The sequence below is a fragment of the Podarcis filfolensis genome (genome assembly GCF_964270895.1).
Source record: "Podarcis filfolensis genome assembly, chromosome: 10".
Classification (NCBI taxonomy): Eukaryota; Metazoa; Chordata; class Lepidosauria; order Squamata; family Lacertidae; genus Podarcis; species Podarcis filfolensis.
Window position 1 is genome coordinate 22,221,822 of NC_139612.1, and position 12,426 is coordinate 22,234,247.

The 12,426-nt window shown below is 46.0% G+C and overlaps 1 protein-coding gene and 1 long non-coding RNA gene across 5 annotated transcripts in view; both read right to left on the bottom strand.

Moving 5' to 3' along the window:
- Positions 1 to 2,642, bottom strand: part of MET (MET proto-oncogene, receptor tyrosine kinase) — a 97,537-nt gene extending 94,895 nt beyond the window's left edge. The window contains exon 1 of one of the 3 annotated variants that reach the window (XM_083574320.1): positions 2,457 to 2,642. The gene's annotated coding sequence lies outside the window, so the exon portion shown is untranslated. Of the gene's footprint in view, positions 1 to 1,420; positions 1,568 to 2,117; positions 2,433 to 2,456 lie in introns of those variants that run through there. The other 2 variants (XM_083574317.1, XM_083574319.1) reach the window with 2 other exon arrangements.
- Positions 2,643 to 8,348: 5,706 nt separating this feature from the next.
- Positions 8,349 to 12,426, bottom strand: part of LOC310743993 — a 43,914-nt gene continuing 39,836 nt past the window's right edge. The window contains exons 3-4 of one of the 2 annotated variants that reach the window (XR_014539313.1): positions 12,279 to 12,388; positions 8,349 to 8,708 (exon numbers count right to left, since the gene is read on the bottom strand). This is a non-coding gene — a long non-coding RNA (uncharacterized lncRNA). The remainder of the gene's footprint in view (positions 8,709 to 12,278; positions 12,389 to 12,426) is intronic. The other variant, XR_014539312.1, reaches the window with a different exon arrangement.

Consider the following 12,426-nt stretch of genomic DNA (forward strand, 5'->3'; position numbering starts at 1 on the left):
CAACCCGGAGATTAACAGCCTCATGCTCTACCAACTGAGCTATCCCAACTGATTCTGGTTCCACTTGCTATTGGGCTTGCCCTACCAGGCTCAACCAACCACCACCGCTGGCCACATTCACAGCAGGACAGCCCGCCCGGCCCCAGTTACAATTTCAGGGTGAAGTGAGGAACTTCGGTAGTTAGGCGGGCTGTGAACAGATGCACTATCCACCTGCAGTCAGGCTGAAGAAATCGCTCCCTCCGGGCAAGGCTGCCGGAACAGGCGTGCAGGGAAGCGAGCCGCTCCTTCACCTTGCCCCGAGGACTCTCCCTGCGCTGCCTTATCCAGCGCCTCTGCTCTGAGTCAGATTGCGGGTGGCTCAAAAACTTCTTTGTAAGCAAGCCGCGTTGCAAGCTGCCTCCTCCAGGCACTTCGCTCCTTTCTGCCCTCCCCCTTTAAGGAACGAGTCACCCCTGAATCATCCAGGATCTCCTTTCAATCACCTCGCAGCGAGAAAAGGTTTTGGCTTACTCTCGGTTCCTTCCAGTGAGCTCAGCAATTCTTCCCACCCACCCACTCTTTCTCTCTCTCTAGAAAGCGCAGATTCCCTTGCGCTCCAGCCCAACTAGGAATCAAATCACCGCACCAGACCCGAATAGATCCCAGACCATCTTGAGCCAAGCCCAAGATCCAAGCAACAGGGATAGCATTTATCGATTTTAAGAAATAGGTGCCTGTTGGAAGCTCTTTCCCCCTAAATCCCATACGCGAGGGGGGCTAAACCATGAATCCCTTGCGAGGAGGCAAATGCAAATCCCATGGGTGCATACCGGGTCATTCTGGGGAGGAAAACCCCTACCTGGATATCACGTGACGCTTCTGACCCTCTCAAATGCACCCAAGCTGGCTGCCATAGGAGTCACCGCCTAGGGACCTTTGCCCCCCTCCCCATAAAATATTTGAGGGGGGCGGGCCCCCCAAAGCTGATAGGCATTGGCATTTCAATAGTGTGTGTGCTCCGCACCATGTGATAGATAATGTGGGGCGGGGCTTCCCCTCCCCCCCCTCGATTTTTTAATTCAAGTTGGCACTCCTGCTAGCTGCGCTTCCTCAGCGAAGAGGCAAAGCACCTTGCACATGCTTAAAAGCCTTCTCATCTCTTTCACTGCACATGCTCTCGGAATGAGCTCTGGCACCGCGCGCAGGTCTGGGGGGCTGAGCCCTGCCAAGTCCAGGCTGATCTCCAAGAGCAGCGGCAGCCAAAAAAACATTCCAGCTACTCATTTCCTCGACGATTATTATCAAGCAGCCACTCGCCAGCCACCGCTTACTCCGGATCAGCGATCGCTACGAGGAAGTGCAATCGCCTTAAATCGCGCCGCCGTCACAACTCGAATCCGCTGGAATGCCTCCCAGGCTGATACCCTCTTTTACTTACCTGAGAATCAGCCTCGTGATAAAGTTAAACGGGATTTCCTCCCGAGTAAGAGATCCGTGGGGCTGAGCTGCAAAACGAGGCGCCAAGCAAGCCTCCCCCCCTGAAATGTCACATCCTTTGCGGCGGGGAGGAGCGAGGCTGGAAGACTCCTCAATCCGGATCAGGGGTGCCAACTTGGAATAAAATATTGAGGGCGGGGAGGTGAGCCCCGCCCCACATAATCGATCACATGACACAGTGCACGCACATCATTGGAATGGCGATGCCTATCAACTTTGGGGGGAGGCGGCCCCCTCAAATATTTTATGGGGGGAGAGGAAAGGGACCTCGACCCCTAGGAGTTGGCTCCTAGGATCCAGATTCATGGCGGGGGTGGGGGCAAGGAAAGGCCGTCCGCATCTGCGCCAACCTCTCAGGACTTTCCCAGGCGCCCAGACTGAGCCATACCAATAACTCCCTGGTCCGAAATCAATCCCCGATTGGAGCGAGAGAGGATCGGACCAGGCGCCCAAAGCACGCTCAAAACACAGCGCTCACGACGGAGCGGGACCTGCCGCGGAAGAAAACGCGTCCCGGGACCGGCTGTGACACGATCCGAAGCAAGTGTCCCCGCTCCGACGCACCCGCCGTTCTCCCCCCCCCCCGCTTCCCCTTCCCCGCTGCAACCTGCAGGGCTCTCCTGTAGTTTTGGCCGTACCTTGCTCGCTGAAGGCGGGGAGGGCGCAGCTGTTCCGCCGCCGGCGAGTTGCCTCACATCTGGATGCCGCCACCGACGGTCCCACCGAGCGCACCAGGAGCCGCCAAGCGTCCCTTTTCCTTTCTCTTCCCTGAGCCACCTGGAGGGAAATGAGAGGGCGGCGACGCCGCCGGCGCTGCCTCGAAGTCAACCTCTGGCGCTCGCCGACGGGGCTCGCCCGAGCCTCCCTCTCTCTCGCTCGCTCGCTCTGGTGGCGGCTCCCAGCGGCAAATCCGCGCCGCCACTGCCTCTCGCGCCCCTCCCTTCCCGCGCGATACTCCTGACCTGCCGCTGACTCACCAGTGGAGCCGGAGCGGGGCGGGCGCTCGCTGCCACAGAAAGGCAAAGCGCGCCTCGCTGGCTCAGTAGCGACTACGCTACAACGTGTGGCGAGTTCTTTCTCTTGGCGCGCGGAGGGGCCTCGGCGGAGCAGCTCGACGTGCCTCAGGGCCCGTTCCCGCCAATTCCGCCCCGCTCCTTCACCTCAGCCCTCCCAAGCACACCACCCACCGCCAGGCCTCAGGTGGTTTCCTCCCCGAGCCTTCCTTCTCAAGCCAGGAGAGGAAGGAGGGCCTCGGGAGGAAACGCGGGGCTTCCAGGGCCCGCCGAGGGGAAGGACGAAAGCAGTTTCCCAGGAGCTGCCGTCAGCGCGCGGAGAAGCGCTTCAATTGTTAACAAGCCTTTCATTGTCTGGGAAGAAGAAGAAGAAGAAGAAGAAGAAGAAGAGTTTGGATTTGATATCCCGCCTTTCACTCCCTTTAAGGAGTCTCAAAGCGGCTAACATTCTCCTACACCTAACCACTACACCAGACTGGCTCTGGGGCGGGGAGGGGGGTCTCGCTGTGTGCATTTCACGTATTAAAGCAATAAGTGACAAAACCTTCGCTGCTCAACAGGGGTGCCAACCTGAATAACATATTTATGAAAAGCATAACTGATCACATGACAGGGAGCACCCGCACCATATGAATGGCAATGCCCATTTAACTTTGGGGGCTGCCCCCTCAAATGTTTAATGGGGGAGGAACCACAGCCCCTCGGAGTTGGCTCGTATGCTCAGTTCGGAAATAGTATGTGGCCTTGGGGTTTAGAGTAGCCACATGAAAGGAAGAAGTCAAGAGTTCCTTCTCTTGGAATAGTTGTGCAGAAGGCAAACTGCATCTACTGAAACTTTCTTTTCTACTCAAAGTGAAGGGGCCTTGTCTTTTTTCTTTTCAATGGGGCACACAATTTCGGCTGCATGTGCACATCTGGAGAAGCAGTGGCTACCTGGAGATCACTGGTTGCCATTAGTTCCTATGACTTAAAAATGCTACAGGCAGCCGTGGAAGGACGTGTGGACCCAGAATTGGCCTCCACAGTCACTTACGGACTCACTGTTAAAACCATGTTTATGGAAGACAATCTTACTTGGCTACAAGTGATCCCCAAAGAAGAAAAAGGTGTAGGAAGTTGCACAGCACCAAAGCCAATCTCCTTCCTGTTAAGTTGTGGGTGAACATATCAGACAATACAGCAATTCTTCAAACAGCTCTTGTGTATTCACAGAACAGAACTGAACTGAAGGGTTCAGCCAGCCTGCTTATATAGAGCTCCACTACAACGCAACAGTAACCACTTTCTGTAACTATCCAAACACCGAACGTCACTTTCAATCCCTTATTTGCATATGTGGACCTGAGTGAAAACTATCTACAGTATCCCCCTGCTGGCCCAGGGTGAGAACTTCAGTACATAACACTTCCCTCTCCTCTCTTCGCATGTAAAACTCCGGCTCCTCCCTTCTCCACCCAGTGGCAGACTTTGGGATTTAAAATTTCAGTGGTGCTCTGTGCAATAGCAATTTCCAGCACCCCCCAAGCCTCTCACCCTCCGTTGTTCGTCATTGTTGCAGTGCCCGCTGAAGCACCCTTATGGCTCGGCGCCCAGGTCAGGCCGCCCTCTCCTAAATCTACCTCTGCTCCACTTGGTCTAACCTCCCCACCAGAAACAAAACCATTGTCACAGCTACTTTTCTTCCAGTATTTATTGAGCTCAAGAGCAACAGGTTGGGAAACAGCCAGTTAAGGAACAATGTGTACCTTGGTAGCACAGTGTGTATATACCAATAATTTCTGAGGTTGACTTTTCCACTTTAGAACTGCTTGCCCCTTGGGATGTCCTGATGCATTAAACTATTTTCTGTCATTGGATTCGCTGCCTGTCCCTGCTAAAGTTCTATTCTGTCGTCACAAATTCCCTATCTGTAAATGGAATTAACAGCACACAGTACTGCAGATTCATGAAGGGTCTTGTGCCATAGACTCATAGTCCCAACTTTAAGCAACTCCCATTCTTTCAGCCTCAATTCTCAGGAGGGGAACAGTAGAGTGAATAACTACACTGGCAGAAAATTGTGAAGGAAACCATGCAATAGCTCAGTGGGTAGAGCATGAGACTTTTAATCTCAGGGCCGTGTGTTTGAGCCCCACATTGGGCAAAAAGATTCTTCCCTTGTGGGGGGTTGGACTAGATGACTCAATTCTATGATTCTATGATCTAGGCTAGAATGAGGGGGGTGCTATTTTCCTCTTCTGGTGAGAGATGAGAAACCGGAGAATAAGGTTGGAATAATAGGACTGCTACGTGCAGCTAGTCTTGCATTACCAGTTGTGTGTGAATTTGCAATTACCACATTGAGCACTTTCTTCTGAAGAAATGTGCAGAGGATTGTAATGTCAAACTCAGTCCCAAAGCCCCATAAAATATTTGTCCTGCAAAAGAAAAATCACGATATGATCTCAAAAGTTATTAATGTTCTAGATTAATTTTTAATATAGACCCGCTGCTTCTGAACGCATTGTCCCTGAAATCCACATTCCACACATAAAACCTGTTCAAGCAAGCACTGGCAGATGTACTGCGAACAAGGAAGTCCCACTGAGTTTCAGTTACCACACTGTAACCATCACAGGTCTTTATATTGACGTTAATAGGTTTATATTAATTTGGTACGCTTTACTGTTTCCAAAAGTAAACTGCCTGGCTCAAGGTCTTGTGTGGACAGGGGGACTCCCTCCCCCGTACTTTCTTCCTTCCCAAATACATTTGCTCCCCAAACGCAGTTGTTAATAAATAGCCTGGGAACTAGCTTTCGTACATAAAATTTAACTCCCAAATGTGATGATCAGGGAATCCTCTTGGCAGCTTTCATAGCCATTTACAAGTGTCTTTAAAACAGTGCTCGTGACATGGCAGCCAATATACAGGATTGCACAGAAAAACACACAGAGAGAGCTATGACCAAAAGTGATCTAAAGACTGCAAACACATTTGCATGCAGTGCCAGTGTAGGATCTGTTGTGAAACAGTGGATTTGCTGCCTAGTAGGTGTTGTGTACGCACACTGCTTACCTCCAGCTCTGCCTATGCTGTGCTTTGCATAATATTCGTTTGAAAATATTGCAAAATGTTATCCCCAAAGAAGTCAAACCCAAGCAGTGCTGTTCTTGAAACTTCTCACCACTCAGGGAAATGGGGAAGCAAGACAGTAGATAAGATTAATATTTTCTGCTACAGAGGTATTAAATATGAGGCAAGCTGCTCTTACTCATTCTCACACTGACACATAATGCAGTTAGTCATTTGCTATTCCTACAGATTTCTATGGATAAGGATGGTGGGGGATCTGGGGGGGCAGGACAGGTTAGAATGGGTGTGGATGGGTGAGGGGAACTTCTGTTGGATTGATATCAGCACCGCTTGAGAAGCGATGCTGCCATCCCCTCATTCTGGCCATCTTCACATTTCTCTCTGTGGAAGTGAAGCCTTCCATATCAACTTAAATTTAAAAGCCATCCCACGCAATATTGTACCAACCCCTCTCATTTCTTGGCAAGGATGCAATTATCAAATGGCTATCATTGCAAATCTCAAGGGTTTCGCTCTCCCCCCCCCCTCGTGCACTTGAGCCAGTATCTCGAGACGAAACGTAGCTCAACAGAGTGCCGCAAACAGAGCGGCCCACGTGTTTTAATATCTAAGTACTCCGTTTCTCTTGGGAGCCGTATACCCACAAATAGATGGCTATTTGATGATGTTTATGAGGTGATTTAAGTCTGGGTCTCTTGGGAAAGATGTTCACCTTTGACAGTCTCGGCAGAAAGTACACAGATTGAATTTTCTCAGATATCTATTGTATTATCTCAGTAGGATGGTATGGAGGAGGAAGCCAGAGGTTACCCATGCATGTTTAAGTGAAGGATTAGGGCTTTATGTTGTATGAGATCTTTTATCTTGAGCACTGTGATTTTTTAGTAACAATGTCCTCTCTGTCTATTTTAAAACCTGCCCTGGGGTCTTCTGGCAAAGTACAGGTAAAATAGGAAGTAGCAGCTGCAGCAGCAAAGAAGCAGAAGGACATTGGCAACAAAGAAACCTCCAAGGTCTCATTAATGCTACAATTCACTTTTTTTTGGCAACAAAGGATAATTCTTATTTTATTTGGGTGCAAGGGCAGAGTCCAGGTAACCTGCACAGTGTTTATTAGGAACATTGGATACAAATATTACCATAACATGTTTTTTCCTCCTATGTTTGTTTTGTGTATTAACAACAGCAGGAGCCATCTAAGGAAAATGTGATTATGGCAAACATTTCCCTCTCTGAAGACAGAAGAACTACTCTTAATTAAGTAATTAAAGGTCAACAGTGGAAAAAGTGTAATCGAGCTTCTTGGATTTAAATTACTCCCACAATCAACTAATCTACATGATCCTGCTTTCAGCTAGGAATTGGTCTGAAAAAATGGTTTGTGTTAATTGTCACTCCAGGAAAGAAGCATCAATACACATACATAAACAATGTTTATTATGAACTAGTAATCCCACTTGTTCTTTTTCCTATTGCCTCTGCTTACTGAGGCAACCTTGGGCTTCTTCCAACCTAAAAGGTTGGGTGTGCCTTTAAAGGGGCAGACATTCAGCTAAGCTCTATTATCCAGACATACTGGGTTTACAATAATGGTGGAAGTATAAGACTTCATGGTGTCAGTGCATGTCTTAGCCTCAAGAAAATTCCCCGTATGGGCTTCTCTGATTGGTAGCAGCAGGCAAGGTTCAGATTTCCTCCAGATAATTAAAAAAAAAAAACCTACCTGAAATTATTGTACAGCCCCCAAGTAAATTGAAATTTATGTGATATCTTAAATTAACTCTCCCTTTGGTCTGAAAACACCCCAACAGATTTATTGTGATGCAGGGCTTTCTTTTCACCCGGAATTCAGTCTAAGGTGAGCACCATTTCCATTATAAGAGAACAAGGGAGGTGTTTGTGGTGAGTTCTGGCACCTCTTTTTCGAGAAAAATAGCACTGAGTGAAAAACAGTGTGGCACAGACACTCCTTTTATAGGTGTACCACGCGTGAGAAAACACTCACCTCACAGTGTAAACCTCAAATCCACCTGTTTCCACTTCCCAGCATTCCAAGCCAACACAACTTTGTTCCTTAATTCTATGGAATCCCTGGGTTGCACAATAACCTTTGAAAGCACCTGCATTGGGGTTTATTATAAGTAAGGGAGAAGTGGAAGGGCTTGTGCAGGCAGGCACAGAACAGATATTCCATGCCATTTGTGGATCAGTGAATGAATGTTATTGAAGTGTTTATGAGTGTAGCTGTAGCACTTCAGATTTTATTAAGACCATCCCCTCCCCCCAAAACCATCTCAAATTTCTAGGTCTAGGAAGTAAATGTCAACATATATGGGAACTATGCAAGGATTAGTACCAGGAAAGTGAGAGATAAAATTGCAATTAAATGTGACAAAAGTGCTGGCGTAGGAGCATTATTAATGTCGCCAACTTTTCATCCTGCCCAAGGAGTATTTGTAAACAACTCTAGATGGAAATGAAATGACAGAGTGAAGTAAACATACTTTGGATGGTCATCAGGGTTTGTTGGTCAGGTTTTATTCTGTTTCATTTTTGATCATGTACCTTGCAAGGGTTGGTTCATGATTTAAGAAAGGGGGTGGTTGATGCTATTTGTCTGCATTGATGACATTACAATTTTCAGCTCCTCTTTCAAATTCTCAGCTCCTCCTGCAATTATGACATTGCAATTTTCAGCTGCTCCTTGGAAATCCCACCTCAAGCTACATTCCAAGAAATCCTGAAAGCCAGGCTAACAAACAAAACACAAACACTGCAAAATTGGCATATGAAATCTTGTTTATCTGGACCACAGAATGAGGCAAGTGAAATTAAGCTAGAAAAAAATCAGAGATGGATTTGACTATAAATTGGTTGATGTCCAAAACAAACAAACAAACAAACAAACAAACAAGCAAGCAAACACAAGCTTTTAAGGATTGTGGTAGCTATAACATCTATTTTATAAAAAAGAACAAAAAAACCACTCAGTGCTATAACAGCTTCACTCGCTGACTGACGTATATCAAAAGGCATCTGACAGTCTCAAATGGGCTTCCAGTTCTTAGTCCATCTCACTTAAATACACTTCTGTTCTGACCGTCATTGCAAGATTGGGTTGATGATGTCTTCAGTGCAAGTCTGGGTGGGAAGGAAACAGATGGAGAAGATGCATCCTATTATGTTCCTTAATAATAAAAAAAACCTATTATTTGAGAAAAGAAAAATCCTCAGCAACAGTATGTGAGAGTGTTTGCTTCCCCTACCAAATATTTTTATTTCAGCATAAGATACAATAAAAACCAATCTAATCTAAAAAAGAAAGATAAAGAGGAGTGAAAATAAGAGAGAATAAAAAGCAAGAAATAAAAAGGCGAGTGAGAGAAAAAGAAATAGAAAAATAGATATAAAAACTCTCTGTTAGTGTTGTATCATGTCCTTTATCCACATACATAAAAGTAGACCTTTCCAGCTCTCACCTGGGAACTTCTGTTTCTTCCCCCAGCCTCCCACCTTGAGAGATCCTTTCTACCCTGTCTCTGCACAGAGCCCTTCATCACCCTCCTGTCACCTTTCTGTGTATGTCCCCATCAGTCCAGAGTGTTTGCTTAGGTTCTTGCCATAATGGAACAAGGATGAAAGTTTGGCCTTACACCCTTTATATAGCAGGAGGAGCATTCAAATATGTGACCCTCACCACTTGCAGTCTGAAATGGCGCAGTCCAGCACCTGTTGTGTCATGAGTCACTGCGGTTCCTATAGGTGACAATCCAATACACATTTGCTAGAGAGTAAGTCTTACTGAACTCAACAGGACTTGCTTCTCAAAAAGGATTTGTAGGATTGCAGTGCACACAAGTAAGAGGATATTGTTGCACACCACCACAATCTCCAAAAATGGTGCGAGATTCTGAGCTTCAGCCACTTTGCCCAGGATTTGTGTTTCCTTTGGAATGAGGAGCAGCAGAGACTGTGGTGTCTCTATGATATATGGTTTATTTACACGTATACGCAACCTGAGCCTATGGTGGAGAGGTTCACAACATTAACACCCCCCTTTGCTTCCCCCTTAACGGCAGCCTTGGATTCACACAGAAATCTGTATCACTCTGTATCTCTCGGGCTTCCCAGTCTGCAGTTTTTGTTCTAGCTTCTAGCTCACATCACCCAACTCTCAACCCTGTTCTTTTGCCTTTCTAACCACCAGCCAGTTGAAGGAAGGGGTTCTACCCGTTTGCTGTCTCACACTGATCCACTTCCTTTGTTCCCATAGTGGTCCATTACCTAGGCTAGCACCTCACCAGGAAACTAGCCTGGCTTATATTGTAACATATGCTGGATCCAGGAGTTAGATGGGTTTCGGCAAACTGCCTACTGCCCCCCCCCCAGTTCATAACAATATATATCATTGCATGCATGCCAGGCTCTGAGTAGCAGGAGACTCCAGCACTTACTTAGGGTTCTGTTTCCTTAGAATGAAGGTTACTGGAGACTGTGGTGTTCTTAGGATATGTTTTTATTTACTCATGCATACAACCTAAGTACAGTGGTACCTCTAGTTGCGGACTTAATCTGTTTCGGGGTGCTGTTTGCACCCTGAAAAGTCCGCAACTAGAGCGCCTCTTCTGCGCATGTGCACGGCACAATCGAGCGCTTCTGCACGTGTGCGATTCACGCAGGTCACTTTTGCGCATGCACAAAGTGCGCAGACCGCTTCTGCACATGTGCAGGCAGCGAACCCAGAAGTAAACACTTCCAGGGTTTGGATTTGATATCCCGCTTTATCACTACCTGAAGGAGTCTCAAAGCGGCCAATATTCTCCTTCCCCTTCCTCCCCCACAACAGACACTCTGTGAGGTGAGTGGGGCTGAGAGACTTCAGAGAAGTGTGACTAGCCCAAGGTCACCCAGCAGCTGCATGTGGAGGAGCGGAGACGCGAACCCGGTTCACCAGATTACGAGTCCACCACTCTTAACGCTGAAAGTCCGTAACAAGAGCGGAACGTAACACGATGTATGACTGTATAAGATGGAATGATTCACAGCATTAACACTTCAGCAGATGTTGCATCTCCATTAGTTCTCTAGGGAGGCTGTTCAAGGCCATAGCTTTGGATTTAGCATGGAGCAAGACAAGCCTCTGTGACTTTTTTCCAGCTCCCAGCTTCAGCCCAGACTAAAATAAAAGCTAGCTCCCTGGCATATTGACCCCTAGGATGACATACCATCCAGTCAAATGGCTTACCCCTTCCAATCAGGTGTCTCTACTGACAACACACATGCTTTTACCAGCTCTTTAGACATATAAATAGGGTACTTACAGGCCATTAACTTAACAAAGAAACTAGCCTCATCTCTTCAACAGTCTCTTCTACTACCAACTACAATCTTACAGTTATAAAATAACAGGTTTGGTTGGGACCCACGATCCAACTCAACCAATAATCCTGTAACAGTATTCTTAGAGTGATTTGTGTTGGTAAAGGGGAAGTGAGGTTACAATTTACCTCAAATTCTTCAAATTCCATATTGCTATGGAAAATGACATTTATTTTGATCTTGTTAGGTTTTAACTAAAAACTTTACACATGCAGATATTTGAACTAGGAGACTTTTAAAAAGGGAATATAAAGCAAAACCAACTCTGCTGGATATCATTAATGCTTTTGCAATATGTTTATCTTTTTGAGTTTCCTACCATCCCAGAGACATCTAACCTACTTGGAAGATAAGTAACTAATATGATCATATGAATCACTTAGGTCAGCATTTATATTCTGCATATTTGCTTAGTTTGGAATGTCTGTTAATAAATATTCACATTCTGTTAGTGCTTCCAAGAAGAAGCACTATTTAGGAGAGTTGTTTTTTTAAAGGATAAATACAAAAGAGACAGTGTTAAAGCAAATTGCAGTCTGTTTAACTGTACTTGTCCTGATATACTTGGATTTGCAATATTAAAAGTCTCTGTCTTCACCAGCATATAGTTAATTAATTATCTTTTAATTTGCTCTATTTTTAAAACATAAATACTTTACTGTCATTTCTGAACATACAGGATAGAAGTACATATATCAACCATTAACAATTGTGACCTGCATTTTTCATTTACACATTCAGGCTGCTTTGCAAACATAGCCAATATTTCAAGGAAGTAGAAAAAAAAACCATTTAAAACAAATGGGTAAACAAAACCTGACAACAGTGAGATGCAGTTCTACTACCACAAAAATAGACATAAAATGCTGCTTCTATAGGGGCCTATATATTTTAATTCATTTCTAATAATCTGCTCACCCTCTCCATTAAACTGAATGGGGAAGTGAAAACAGAGATGGAGAGGGGATTATTATTATTTTTTGTTCAGCACTGTGCTGCTATATAAATATTTTAAAAGTACATAATAAAATTCCCTGTGTACACTGAAGTCCCAAGAAGGAATCTGTAGCTAAGGGCAACTAGCTGTAAGGAATGCCTACGGCCAGATGAATCTGACCACTTTCTGCCAGTGGTTACAAACACCCACATCCCAATCTAGTCACAGACTATCAGCAAACATCTCTGGGTGTATCCTTAGCTGGTGGAAACGGCACATTTTCCCTCTTGACTCAGTAGCTGAGGCTGGACATAAATTGCTCTTTTAAAACTCCCCACTTATCATCCGTTTGGGAGGAGACGGCAGCACTGGATTCCTTCCCTGCTCCTGCTTACCTTTCCTCTGCCAAACAGTCAATCAGCAGGATTTTGGCTTTTTAAAAGCCCTAGGAGGGAACAGCCCCGGTTACTCTGTGCAGAGTGCTCTGGGCGGGAGCTACAGAAACCTGCAACGTTTTATAATTTAGAGGGGGGAAACATACAT